This window comes from Zingiber officinale, chromosome 6A (genome assembly GCF_018446385.1).
Source record: "Zingiber officinale cultivar Zhangliang chromosome 6A, Zo_v1.1, whole genome shotgun sequence".
NCBI lineage: Eukaryota > Viridiplantae > Streptophyta > Magnoliopsida > Zingiberales > Zingiberaceae > Zingiber > Zingiber officinale.
The window spans coordinates 39,358,744-39,370,336 of record NC_055997.1 but is presented as its reverse complement, the minus strand read 5'-3'; positions in this window follow the sequence as shown (position 1 = coordinate 39,370,336).

The following is an 11,593-nucleotide window of genomic DNA, read 5'->3' as shown; positions in this document are numbered from 1 at the left end:
CTTTGTATTTCTAGGTCCTGCAAAGTCTTTGCCTGGAATTAAATTTGAGTAAATAACATATACAAAAGTGAAACATTTATGACAATAAGTGATGTACTAACCTGTTTGACTTACAATTCCTCTGGACTAATTTCCCCCTTGTTGGTCTTATTATCTGTTCAACGCTCCTAAAACAAGATAATGATTATTATTGCTAGTTTCAAGCAAAACATAAAAAAAAACATTACTGAAGTAAGGACTTTGTTATTATCAAGAACAAAAATAGTATAGCCAAAGTAAGAACTTTGCAATAGCATACACTTTCATAAGGAAATCAATTGCACCTTTCCTTGTGTATCCTTTAGAAAATGATGGATCTAGCTCAATGCACTTCTCAACATCTTTAAGACCTTCAAGCAAAGCACTCAACTTTGTGTAACATGCTGCCCTATTGCTATAAACCTTTGTTGGACCCGGTATCTTCCGGAGAGCGCAAACTGATATGGATCGTCGAGGCTAGTGTTCGACACTATCTCCATAAACGATATTGCTCCGCTACGGTACTAACGGATAGCAACAATTCGTTCCCAAGATATAACGACGAACGTCTCGGAATCGTAGCACTCCGAATTCCGAGACCAGCGAACCTTCTGGTAGGCTTTTTGGACTCTTTATGCACAAGATGAGATGAATGTTCAAGAGAGAGTAGAATAGATGAATTCGATGATTCGAATGAATTTACCAGCATCTGGAGGGTTCTATTTATACCAATTGAAGAGGTTGAATGTCTTTTGGGTGAGTGGATGTGTTCTTTGGGCTAAATCGATCTGGATCGTCCATTCTGAAGAGTTATAACCCTTCACATATCCCACTTTAATCTCATCCATCAGATCTGAAGAGTTGTGACCCTCAGATCTCGCATATTGTCATCAGCCATCGGATCTGAATCTACTGATCCATTCGATCTAACGCTTCAGATCAAGTATCATCCCAAGTGGTTAGATCATGACTCTTCACGATCCAACGCTCCAGATCACATCACCGGCGATCTATTACACCTCTTTGATCAACGGTAGCCATCTGTTTGCCTCAATCAACAGTGCAGTCATCTCTTCTTGCCCACGTGGATGCCACATAGGCATTGCCATGTCAGATACTCTGATACGTCACCCGAGTGCAGGCACTGCAATGTCATCTGGAGCCTAAATTTAAGCTCCTGAATGCTCCTCAATATGCAAAGTGCAAAGTGCGCCTACAAAGCGCTCATTGCGCACATGGCGGGTGGCGGGCTCACAGGTGCGAGCACTTGCTCGTCCCTGAGAAGAGAGCACCTAGTCTTTTTCTGAGTTAACTCCATTAACACAGCATCATTAATAAGCAAAGAATGCACATCGAAAATTTCCGATGTGGGACTATTCTCCCATGCATTTCCTTATATATCATTAATGAGTAATTAATGTGTATTTGGGCCGACTTTAAACAATTAATTTCTCATTCATCTTTAATCGATTTTGAGCAAATTAATAGTCTAAATCTATCTACGCGAAACGTAGATTTCAATTTTGAAGTCAATTATGACTTCTATCTATTGATGGCATTCCGATTTTTCCATAAAATCGATATTGGTCCATTAAGGCTCCAATATCCAACAATCCCCCACATGAATGGAAATTAATGCAATGCGTGTATGCATGCTGACACTTTACAAGAATCCAATCGATAAGTCACTGCATCGGGAGAGGTAGCTTGTGGCTTTGAACCTTCCGTAGTGGAATGTTATCGAGTATACTAGGCTGCGCAGTGAACGTAATGTCTTGAATTGCTTAGCTGTTGGTGTATACTTAGACAACAACACCCACACAGAGACCTATCTCACCTACTTTAGGTTCTCATGGTTGGTTCCGTTTCGGCCATGGACACCATCTTGAATTCATGAGTGTTTCATTGAAGCAGCCTATCTTCACACTCATATAGGTGACACTTCTATCAGGAGCATCCTACCGTACTCTACCTTATAAGGTATAGAAGTCACTAAAAGCATAAGCTTAACCTCACTACATGAGGTAGGACAGCACAAATTTATCCTAGGATTTGGGATTCATGTGCTGTAACACAACTTCTGTAACTTCGTTGTCCCTTTGAACCAAGATATTGGGATCTCCAGTCAACAAGGTTGGGTTACCGCTACAGTCGTTTTTAGTTGTAGATTTTTAATCTCATTCCTCTTGATGAGCAGTATACTTGATCTCGACTCAACCCTTTTGTAAGAGGATCTGTCAAATTATCTTTGGACTTAACATAGTCGATTGTAATCACTCCATTCGAGATCAATTGCCTAATGGTATTATGTCTACGACGTATATGTCGTGACTTCCCATTGTACATATTACTCTGTGCCCTTCCAATCGCTGATTAACTATCACAGTGGATCAGTATGGCAGACACAGGTTTTGTCCAGCTCGGAATATCTTCCAAGAAATTCCTCAGTCATTCAGCTTCCTTAGCTGCTTTGTCTAGTGCTATAAACTCGGATTCCATAGTTGACCGAGCAATGCACGTCTGCTTAGTGGATTTCCAAGATACTACTCCCCCACCGATCGTGAAAACATATCCACTAGTGGATTTGGAGTCTTTTGTATCTGATATCCAATTAGCATCACAATATCCCTCCAGCACAGCGGGATATTTTCCATAATGTAATCTATAGTTCATAGTATATTTCAAATATCTAAGAACTCACATCAATGCTTTCCAATGGGTGTTGTTTGGATTACTAGTAAAATGACTCAGCTTGTTGACCGTACAGGCAATATCCGGACGTGTGCAGTTTGTGAGATACATCAAACTGCCTATTATCCAAGAATATTCCAACTGCGATAAGGTCTCACCATGATTTTTCGCTAAGTGTTGACTTAGATCCATAGGTGTTTTTACTATAGAGAGATCGTACGCATTGAATCTTTTCAATACTGAATCTACATAATGGGATTGTGTCAGAACTATCCCTTCTGATGTCCTGAGAATTTTAATTCCCAATATAACATCTGCTTGACCCATATCTTTCATATCAAAATTTTTTGTCAACATTTTCTTTGTAGTCATGATTATATCATGATTACTGCCCATTATCAGAATGTCGTCTACGTATAGACAGATGATTACATAACCTTTAGGTGTGTCTTTGACATAAATGCATTTGTCACATTCATTTATTCTGAATTCGTTTGACAGCATTACTTTGTCAAATTTTTTGTGCCATTGTTTAAGCGCTTGCCTAAGTCCGTACAACGACTTAACAAGTCGACACACCTTTTTCTCATTTCCTGGAGCCACGAACCCCTCGGGTTGCTCCATATAAATTTTTTCTTCCAACTCACCATTTAAGAACGCAGTCTTAACATCCATTTGATGTATTTCAAGGTCATACAGTGCTGCAATGGCTATTAGCACTCGTATGGACGTAATCCTTGTCACCGGTGAGTAGGTATCGAAATAATCAAGGTCTTCCTCTTGCTTGTACCTCTTGGCTACAAGTCTGGCCTTATACTTGTCAATTGATCCATCAGCTTTATACTTGCGTTTTAGTATCCACTTACAACCTAATGATTTATTACCAGAAGGAAGGTCTACTAATTTCCAAGTATGATTATTCATGATGGATTCGATTTCACTTTTGACAGCTTCTTTCCACATTGGAGCATCGGGACTAGAGAGAGCTTCACTTAATGTTCTTGGGTCCATTTCCGATATGAAAGTCATGAAATCTGGCCCGAACGATTTCTCAGCTCTAGCCCGTTTGCTACAACGTGGCCCTTCGCTTTGATCGTCAATAGTCCTTTTATAACAGCTAAGTTCGGTAACGTCATTTTTGTTTGAACTTCCGTTGTTATCATTTTCAACGTTTCCCTTCTTATTTGGGAATTCGTTTTCAAAGAATATCGCATTCCGAGATTCTATGGTTGTTCCCACATGAATATCAGGAATGTTTGATTTGTGAACTAGGAAACGATATGCACTACTATTATGGGCATATCCGACAAATACCGTATCGAACGTTTTAGGTCCGATCTTTACTTGCTTTGGTTTAGGTACTTCGACCTTTGCCAAGCACCCCCACACTTTCAGGTATTTGTATGATGGCTCGCGGCCTTTCCATAGTTCGTATGGAGTTTTATCACTTTTCTTATGAGGGATTTTGTTGAGAATGTGATTTGCCGATAATATTGCTTCCCCCCACAAGTTTTGAGGTAAGCCTGAATTTATCAACAAGGCATTCATCATCTCTTTTAGTGTTCGATTTTTACGTTCAGCAACACCATTCAATTGAGGTGAGTAAGGCGTCGTTGTTTGATGGATAATGCCAGAATTTGAACAAAATTCATCAAACGGTGCACCATATTCTCCACCTCTATCGTTACGAATTATTTTAATTCGTTTGTCAAGTTGATTTTCAACTTCTGTTTTATAGGTTCTGAATGCCTCTAAGGCTTCGTCTTTACTTCTTAAAAGAAAGACATAACAGAACCTCGTGCAGCCATCGATAAAAGTAATGAAATACTTTTTACCTCCTTTAGTTTGCACAAATTTCAAATCACATAGATCACTATGTATTAATTCTAGAGGAGTCGTTGACCTTTCTACCGAATGGAAAGGTAGTTTCATCATTTTAGCTTCCACACACACTTCACATTTGTGTGTTTCGTCAAGATTGACGTTCGGTAATAAATTTAGTTTGACGAGACGTTTCAGAGTATTATTATGCACATGTCCGAGTCAATCATGCCACAAATTAAAACACTCAACCACATAGCTGGAAGCAATTATTTTATTACCATCAAATTTTCGGAGTACAGTCATTACAACCATTTTGAATAGACTTTGTTCTAAGTACCCCTTTCCTACGAAGACACCATTCTTCGTAAGGACAAATTTGTTGGACTAGAACACTAGTCTAAACCCAGCCTTAACAAGTGTCGATCCAGAAACTAGGTTCTTTCTGATGTCGGGAACATGGAGCATATCAATCAGAGTTAGCTCATTTCCAGACGTCATCTTCAGAACAACTTTTCCGAGTCCGACGATCGGAGATGTCGTGGAATTGCCCATATAGAGCTTCCTTCCATTTATCGGAGTATACTTGGAGAACATCGCTTTATCTGAATAGATATGACGAGTTGCTCTAGTATCGATCCACCACTACTTCGGGTTATCCTCCACTGTATTGGATTCAAACACGACCGCAGTGAGATCCAAGTCCTCAAGAGAGGTTGTGACGTGGTTTGCAGCATCTTTTGGCCCCTTGGTCGGCTTCTTCGGGTGTCTGTAGTCCTTGGACATGTGTCCTGACTTTCCACAGTTGTAGCAAGAGCCCTTGAACTTCTTTACTTGAGCCTTCTTCTTGAACTGCTTTGGCTTTTTGATGTTTGGCTCGACCAGGTTGGACATTTCGTCAATAGTCCGCTTGGTTCCTCTAGAGTCGGATAATTTTCGATTATCCTCTTCTATTCGTAGCCTCAGGATCAAGTCTTCCAGTCACATCTCCTTTTGCTTGTGCTTGAGGTAATTCTTGAAGTCCTTCCATGACGGAGGGAGCTTCTCAATTACTGCAGCTACTGCGAATGACTCGTTCAGCTTCATGCCTTCGGCGTCCAGATCATGCAGTATTAATTGCATATCTTGGACTTGAGCTGAGACGCTTTTAGAGTCCATCATCTTGAAATCCAGAAACCGCCCGACGATGAATTTCTTCAATCCGGCATTTTCGGTCTTGTATTTCTTCTCAAGTGATTCCCACAAAGATTTCGCCGTCTCCAATGAACAATACACGCTATACAGCGTGTTGTCCAAGGCGTTGAGAATATAGTTGCGGCACAGGAAATCTCCGTGTGACCATGCATCGCAGGCAGCCTTACTACCTTCCGAAGCGGCTGGCGGGTTTTCCTGCAAAAACCGTACAAGGTTTAGCGTCGTTAGATAAAACAACATCTTCTGCTGCCATCTTTTGAAGTCGGCTCCGGTGAATTTCTCTGATTTTCTCCGTGCGGAATTGATGTTGGCGGAATGGCGGTCGGAACGACCGTCGGAACATCGTTGGAAGTAGCCATATCAGATTGCACAATATCGTTTACGACTGTTGGACCCGGTATCTCCCGGAGAGCGCAAACTGATATGGATCGTCGAGGCTAGTGTTCGACACTATCTCCATAAACGATATTGCTCCGCTACGGTACTAACGGATAGCAACAATTCGTTCCCAAGATATAACGACGAACGTCTCGGAATCGTAGCACTCCGAATTCCGAGACCAGCGAACCTTCTGGTAGGCTTTTTGGACTCTTTATGCACAAGATGAGATGAATGCTCAAGAGAGAGTAGAATAGATGAATTCGATGATTCGAATGAATTTTCGAGCATCTGGAGGGTTCTATTTATACCAATTGAAGAGGTTGAATGCCTTTTGGGTGAGTGGATGTGTTCTTTGGGCTGGATCGATCTGGATCGTCCATTCTGAAGAGTTATAACCCTTCACATATCCCACTTTAATCTCATCCATCAGATCTGAAGAGTTGTGACCCTCAGATCTCACCTATTGTCATCAGCCATCGGATCTGAATCTACTGATCCATTCGATCTAACGCTTTAGATCAAGTCTCATCCCAAGTGGTCAGATCGTGACTCTTCGCGATCCACTGCAATGTCATCTGGAAAATAAATTTAAGCTCCTCAATGCGTACGTGCGAAGTGCAAAGTGCGCCTACAAAGCTCTCATTGCGCACGTGGTGGGTGGCAGGGTCACAAGTGCGAGCACCTGCTCGCCCTTGAGAAAAGAGCACCTGGTCTTTTTATGAGTTAACTCCATTAACACAGCATCATTAATAAGCAAAGAATGCACATCGAAAATTTCCGATGTTGGACTATTCTCCCATGCATTTCCTTATATATCATTAATGAGTAATTAATGTTTATTTGGGCCGACTTTAAACAATTAATTTCTCATTCACCTTTAATCGGTTTTGAGCAAATTAATAGTATAAATCTATCTACGCGAAACGTAGATTTCAATTTTGAAGTCAATTATGACTTCTATCTATTGATGGCATTCTGATTTTTCCAAAAAACCGATATTGGTCCATTAAGGCTCCAATATCCAACAACCTTTAAATGCTCGAGTCATCAAATGTCAAAATTCTATATAAAAAGTTGAGCAAGAGTTAGAATTACTATTAGCAAGTGAGTATTTTTGATTGTACAAGACAATCTAGGCAAAATTACAATGAGCACAAAAGGTTCTAGGTAGAATTATAATTGTTATCCACTAACAAATCAGATACTTGTTTGATGTTGGTTAGTCCTAAGAAAATCGTACCGGTTCCACTGTATAAAAATTTTTTGTACAAGTGTCGAACCTTTCCTTAAATAACCTATTGTGTTCTTTAGAAGTTAAATTAGGAATCGCAGACAGAACTTAACATCATTGATTCCAAATTTAACTTATCTGTTCTTAATGGTTTAGATTTGAATCGCAAGCGGAACTTAACACTATTGATTCAAATCTACCTAAGTTATTAATTCCATAAATATTAATTTTCAAAATTGGCTTCCAAGACTACATGGCGAGGCACATGGCCTTCTTGGATATGGGAGCAACCACCACCGCCTAAGCAAAGCCTTTTAAGGAAAGCTAATATTTATTTCCTTAAATAACTCTAGGTTAACCAAAAAGAACAATCGAATCACAAATTCGAAAAAGAAGAAAACACAAACTCGAAAGAAAAAAAAACTATTTCGAAAAATCTAGAATCATATGCCTCTTGTGTTTGATATTTCCATAAATAACTATACAAAGAAAACTAGTATGATGCGGAAAACAATTACTAGTTATACCTTTCTTTGTAAGCAAAATAACCTCTTGATCTTCTACCGTATTCCTCTTCTTATCTCGAACGTTGTGTGGGCAACGATCTTCCGAGACGAGAACCACCATGCTCCTTCTTCTCCAAGCTAGATTCGGCCACCAAGAATTCTCCATGAGAAGTAGAGGTCCGGCCACCACCACCAAGCTCCATGGGATGCAAGAAACAAAACCTCCTTTCTCTCCTTCTTCTTCTAGCTTGAACCGGCCACCATCAAGAGCTCCAAGAGGGGATAAAACCGACCACTAGAGAAGAAGAGAAGAGGAGAGGGAGAACCTCTAAGGGCCGGCCATGCCAAAGAGAAAAAGAGAGGAAGAAAAGAATAGAGTTGTTCACCATGAAGGCACCTCTACCCCCTCTTTTATATTCCTTGGTCTTGGCAAATAAGGAAATTGTAATAAAAACTTCCTTAATTCTTTTGCCATGAAAAGGAAAATTTATTTAATTAAAAATAATTTTTTCTTCTCCAAATTATTTGGCCGACCACTTTTCTCCCCAAAACAAGGAGAGTTTTAATTAAATTAAAACTTCCTAATTTGTTTCTGGAAATTTATAAAAAATTTCTCCAATAATTTTTTCCTTCATGATTGGTTAGTAAAAAGGAAATTTTATAAATTAAAATCTTTCTTTTAAATATGTGGATAATTTCCAAAAAGGAAAGTTATCTTTAAAAATTAAAATCTCTTTTCAATCTACAAATAAGGAAAGATATCAAATCTTTTCTTAATCTTTTGTAGAAACTAATAAAAGAGAATATTTAATTTTTTAAACTTTCTTTTAAATCATGAACATGGTTAAAAAGGAAAGTTTTCTCAAAATTAAAATCTACCTTTCAATCTACAAATAAGGAAAGATTTCAAATCTTTTCTTAATCTTTTGTAGAAAGTTATAAAAGGAAAGATTTAAATTTTAAACTCTCTTCTAAAACCATGATATCCACATAAGAAATAATTTTAATTAAAAATAAATTCCCTTTTAATATGGCCGACCAATCAAGCTTGGGCTCCAAGCTATGGCCGGCCAATTAACTTGGCTCAACCTTTGGGTCTTGGCCGACCCTAGCTTGGGTTCCAAGCTAGCTTGGCCGGCCACCAAAGAGTGGGTAAGAAGGTGGGTATGTGGTGGGTATAAATCTCTATATACAAGAGGCTACGATAGGGACCGAGTAGAGGAATTGGTTTTGGTCTCCCGATGAAATTAAGCATCCCGTGTTCGCCCTGAACACATAACTTAATTTCATCAATAATAATTCATTCCACTAAAGAACTATTATTGAACTACCGCACCAATCCCAAATTACATTTTTGGGCTCCTTCTTATTATGAGTGTGTTAGTCTCTCTGTGTTTAAGATGTCGAATGTCCACTAATCAAGTGAGTTACTGACAACTCATTTAATTAATATCTTAGTCCAAGAGTAGTACCACTCAACCTTATCGTCATGTCGGACTAAGTCCACCTGCAGGGTTTAACATGACAATCTTTATGAGCTCCTCTTGGGGGCATTATCAACCTAGATTACTAGGACACAGTTTCCTTCTATAATCAACAACACACACTATAAGTGATATCATTTCCCAACTTATCGGGCTTATTGATTTATCAAACTAAATCTCACCCATTGATAAATTAAAGAAATAAATGTCAAATATATGTGCTTGTTATTATATTAGGATTAAGAGCACACACTTCCATAATAACTGAGGTCTTTGTTCTTTTATAAAGTCAGTATAAAAAGAAACGACCTCTAATGGTCCTACTCAACACACTCTAAGTGTACTAGTGTAATTATATAGTTAAGAAAAACTAATACCTAATTACACTACGACCTTCCAATGGTTTGTTCCTTTCCATCTTGGTCGTGAGCCACTGTTTATAATTTATAAAGAACCGATAACACCATCTTCTGTGTGTGACACCACACACTATGTTATCTACAATATAAATTAATTGAACATCTATATTTGGTATATATAAATATAGACACTTGACCAATGTGATTCTTATAACTAGATAAATGTTTACACCAAAAGCTAGGCTTTTAGTATACACTCTAACAATCTCCCACTTATACTAAAAGACTAAGCTGTCATATCTGCTGCTATACATCTGATTCCCAACCCTTCAACATGCCCATCAAGAGCTCTTGCCTTAAGGGCCTTAGTGAAAAGATCTATTGGTCATCATCTGATGCAATCTAGGTGGCAACAACTTCTTCTCGTTTATACGATTTCTCGTATTGGGTGGTACTTGCGCTCTATTGTGTTTACTTGCCTTATAGACTCATGGTTTCTTCGAGTTTGCTGCTGCACCACTATTATTATAATAAATTGTAATAATCTTTGGACAAACTAGAAATCATATCTAAGTCCATCTTGAGGTTACTGAGTCATTCAGCTTCTATGACTGCCTCAGAGGCTGCCACTTACTCAGCTTCTATGGTTGAGTCCGAAAAAACACTTTTGCTTATCATTCTTCAATAGTTATGAATTTATCTTCTAAAGTAAACACAAAACCCCGAGGTTGACTTACTATTGTCCCTATCAGATTGGAGGTCAAAATCCGTGCAACCCACAGGGACCAAATTATCCGCCTTGTAAGATAGCATATAATCTCTAGTGCCTCTAAGGTGTTGGTGCAACATCCCTCAGGTCAAGGTTGACCTGGGTGACCAAGCTGAGTCTTGGTTTGAGTTTAGATGTTTGACAATAAGAAATTGATTGAAGAAGAGTCAAGTAGGTCAAGGTTGACCGGATACTTGACAGGGAAGTCCTAGTGAGTGAAGCTAGGTGAAAGTCCTGGTGAGTGAAGCCAGGCAGAAGGAAAACCCTAGTGAGTGAAGCTAGGTGAAAGTCCTGGTGAGTGAAACCAGGTGAAAACCCTAGTGAGTGAAGCTAGGTGAAAGTCCTGGTGAGTGAAGCCAGGCAGAAGGAAAACCCTAGTGAGTGAAGCTAGGCAGATGGAAAACCTTAGTGAGTGAAGCTAGGTGAAAGTCCTGGTGAGTGAAGCCAGGCAAGGGAAAATCCAGATGGATAAAGGATGATCGGACATCTGGTGTTGGGAAGTCCAAGTAGGTCAAAGGATTGACTGGATACTTGGCACGAGGAAATCTGATGGAAGTCCAAGTAGGTCAAGGGAGTGACCAGATACTTGGCATGAATAGAAAAGTCTAAGTGGGTCAAAGGGATTGACCAGACACTTGGTGGGAAGTCCTAGCAGGTCAAAGGAGTGACCAGATGCTAGGCATGATGTACCAACAGGTCAAGGTTGACCGGATGTTGGTTTGAGAGGGTTGGAACTTGGTTTTGGGCAAAAACCAAGTGTTGGACCGATCAGTGGATCGATCCAGGAGCTGGATCGATCGATCGATCGAGAGTCCCAAGCGAAATGGTCGGATCGATCGGTGGATCAATCCAGAGGTCCCAATCGATCAGTGGATCGATTGGGAGCTGTTGTTTATGCGCGATAAGCCCTGGATCGTTCCACCTATCGATCCAGGCTATTCCAGAGAGCACAGAGGCGCTCTGGATCGATCCGTGGATCGATCCAAAGCCTCCCCGATCGATTGGGAACATTCGAATCGATCGGGATCCGACCGTTGGCGTCGATAAAGGCCGCAGGCGTTCATTTCCTTCGGCATCTCTTCTCCGATTCACTCCAGATTTCTCGCCAGCTCCTCCACAGCACTCACAAAGCTCAGATC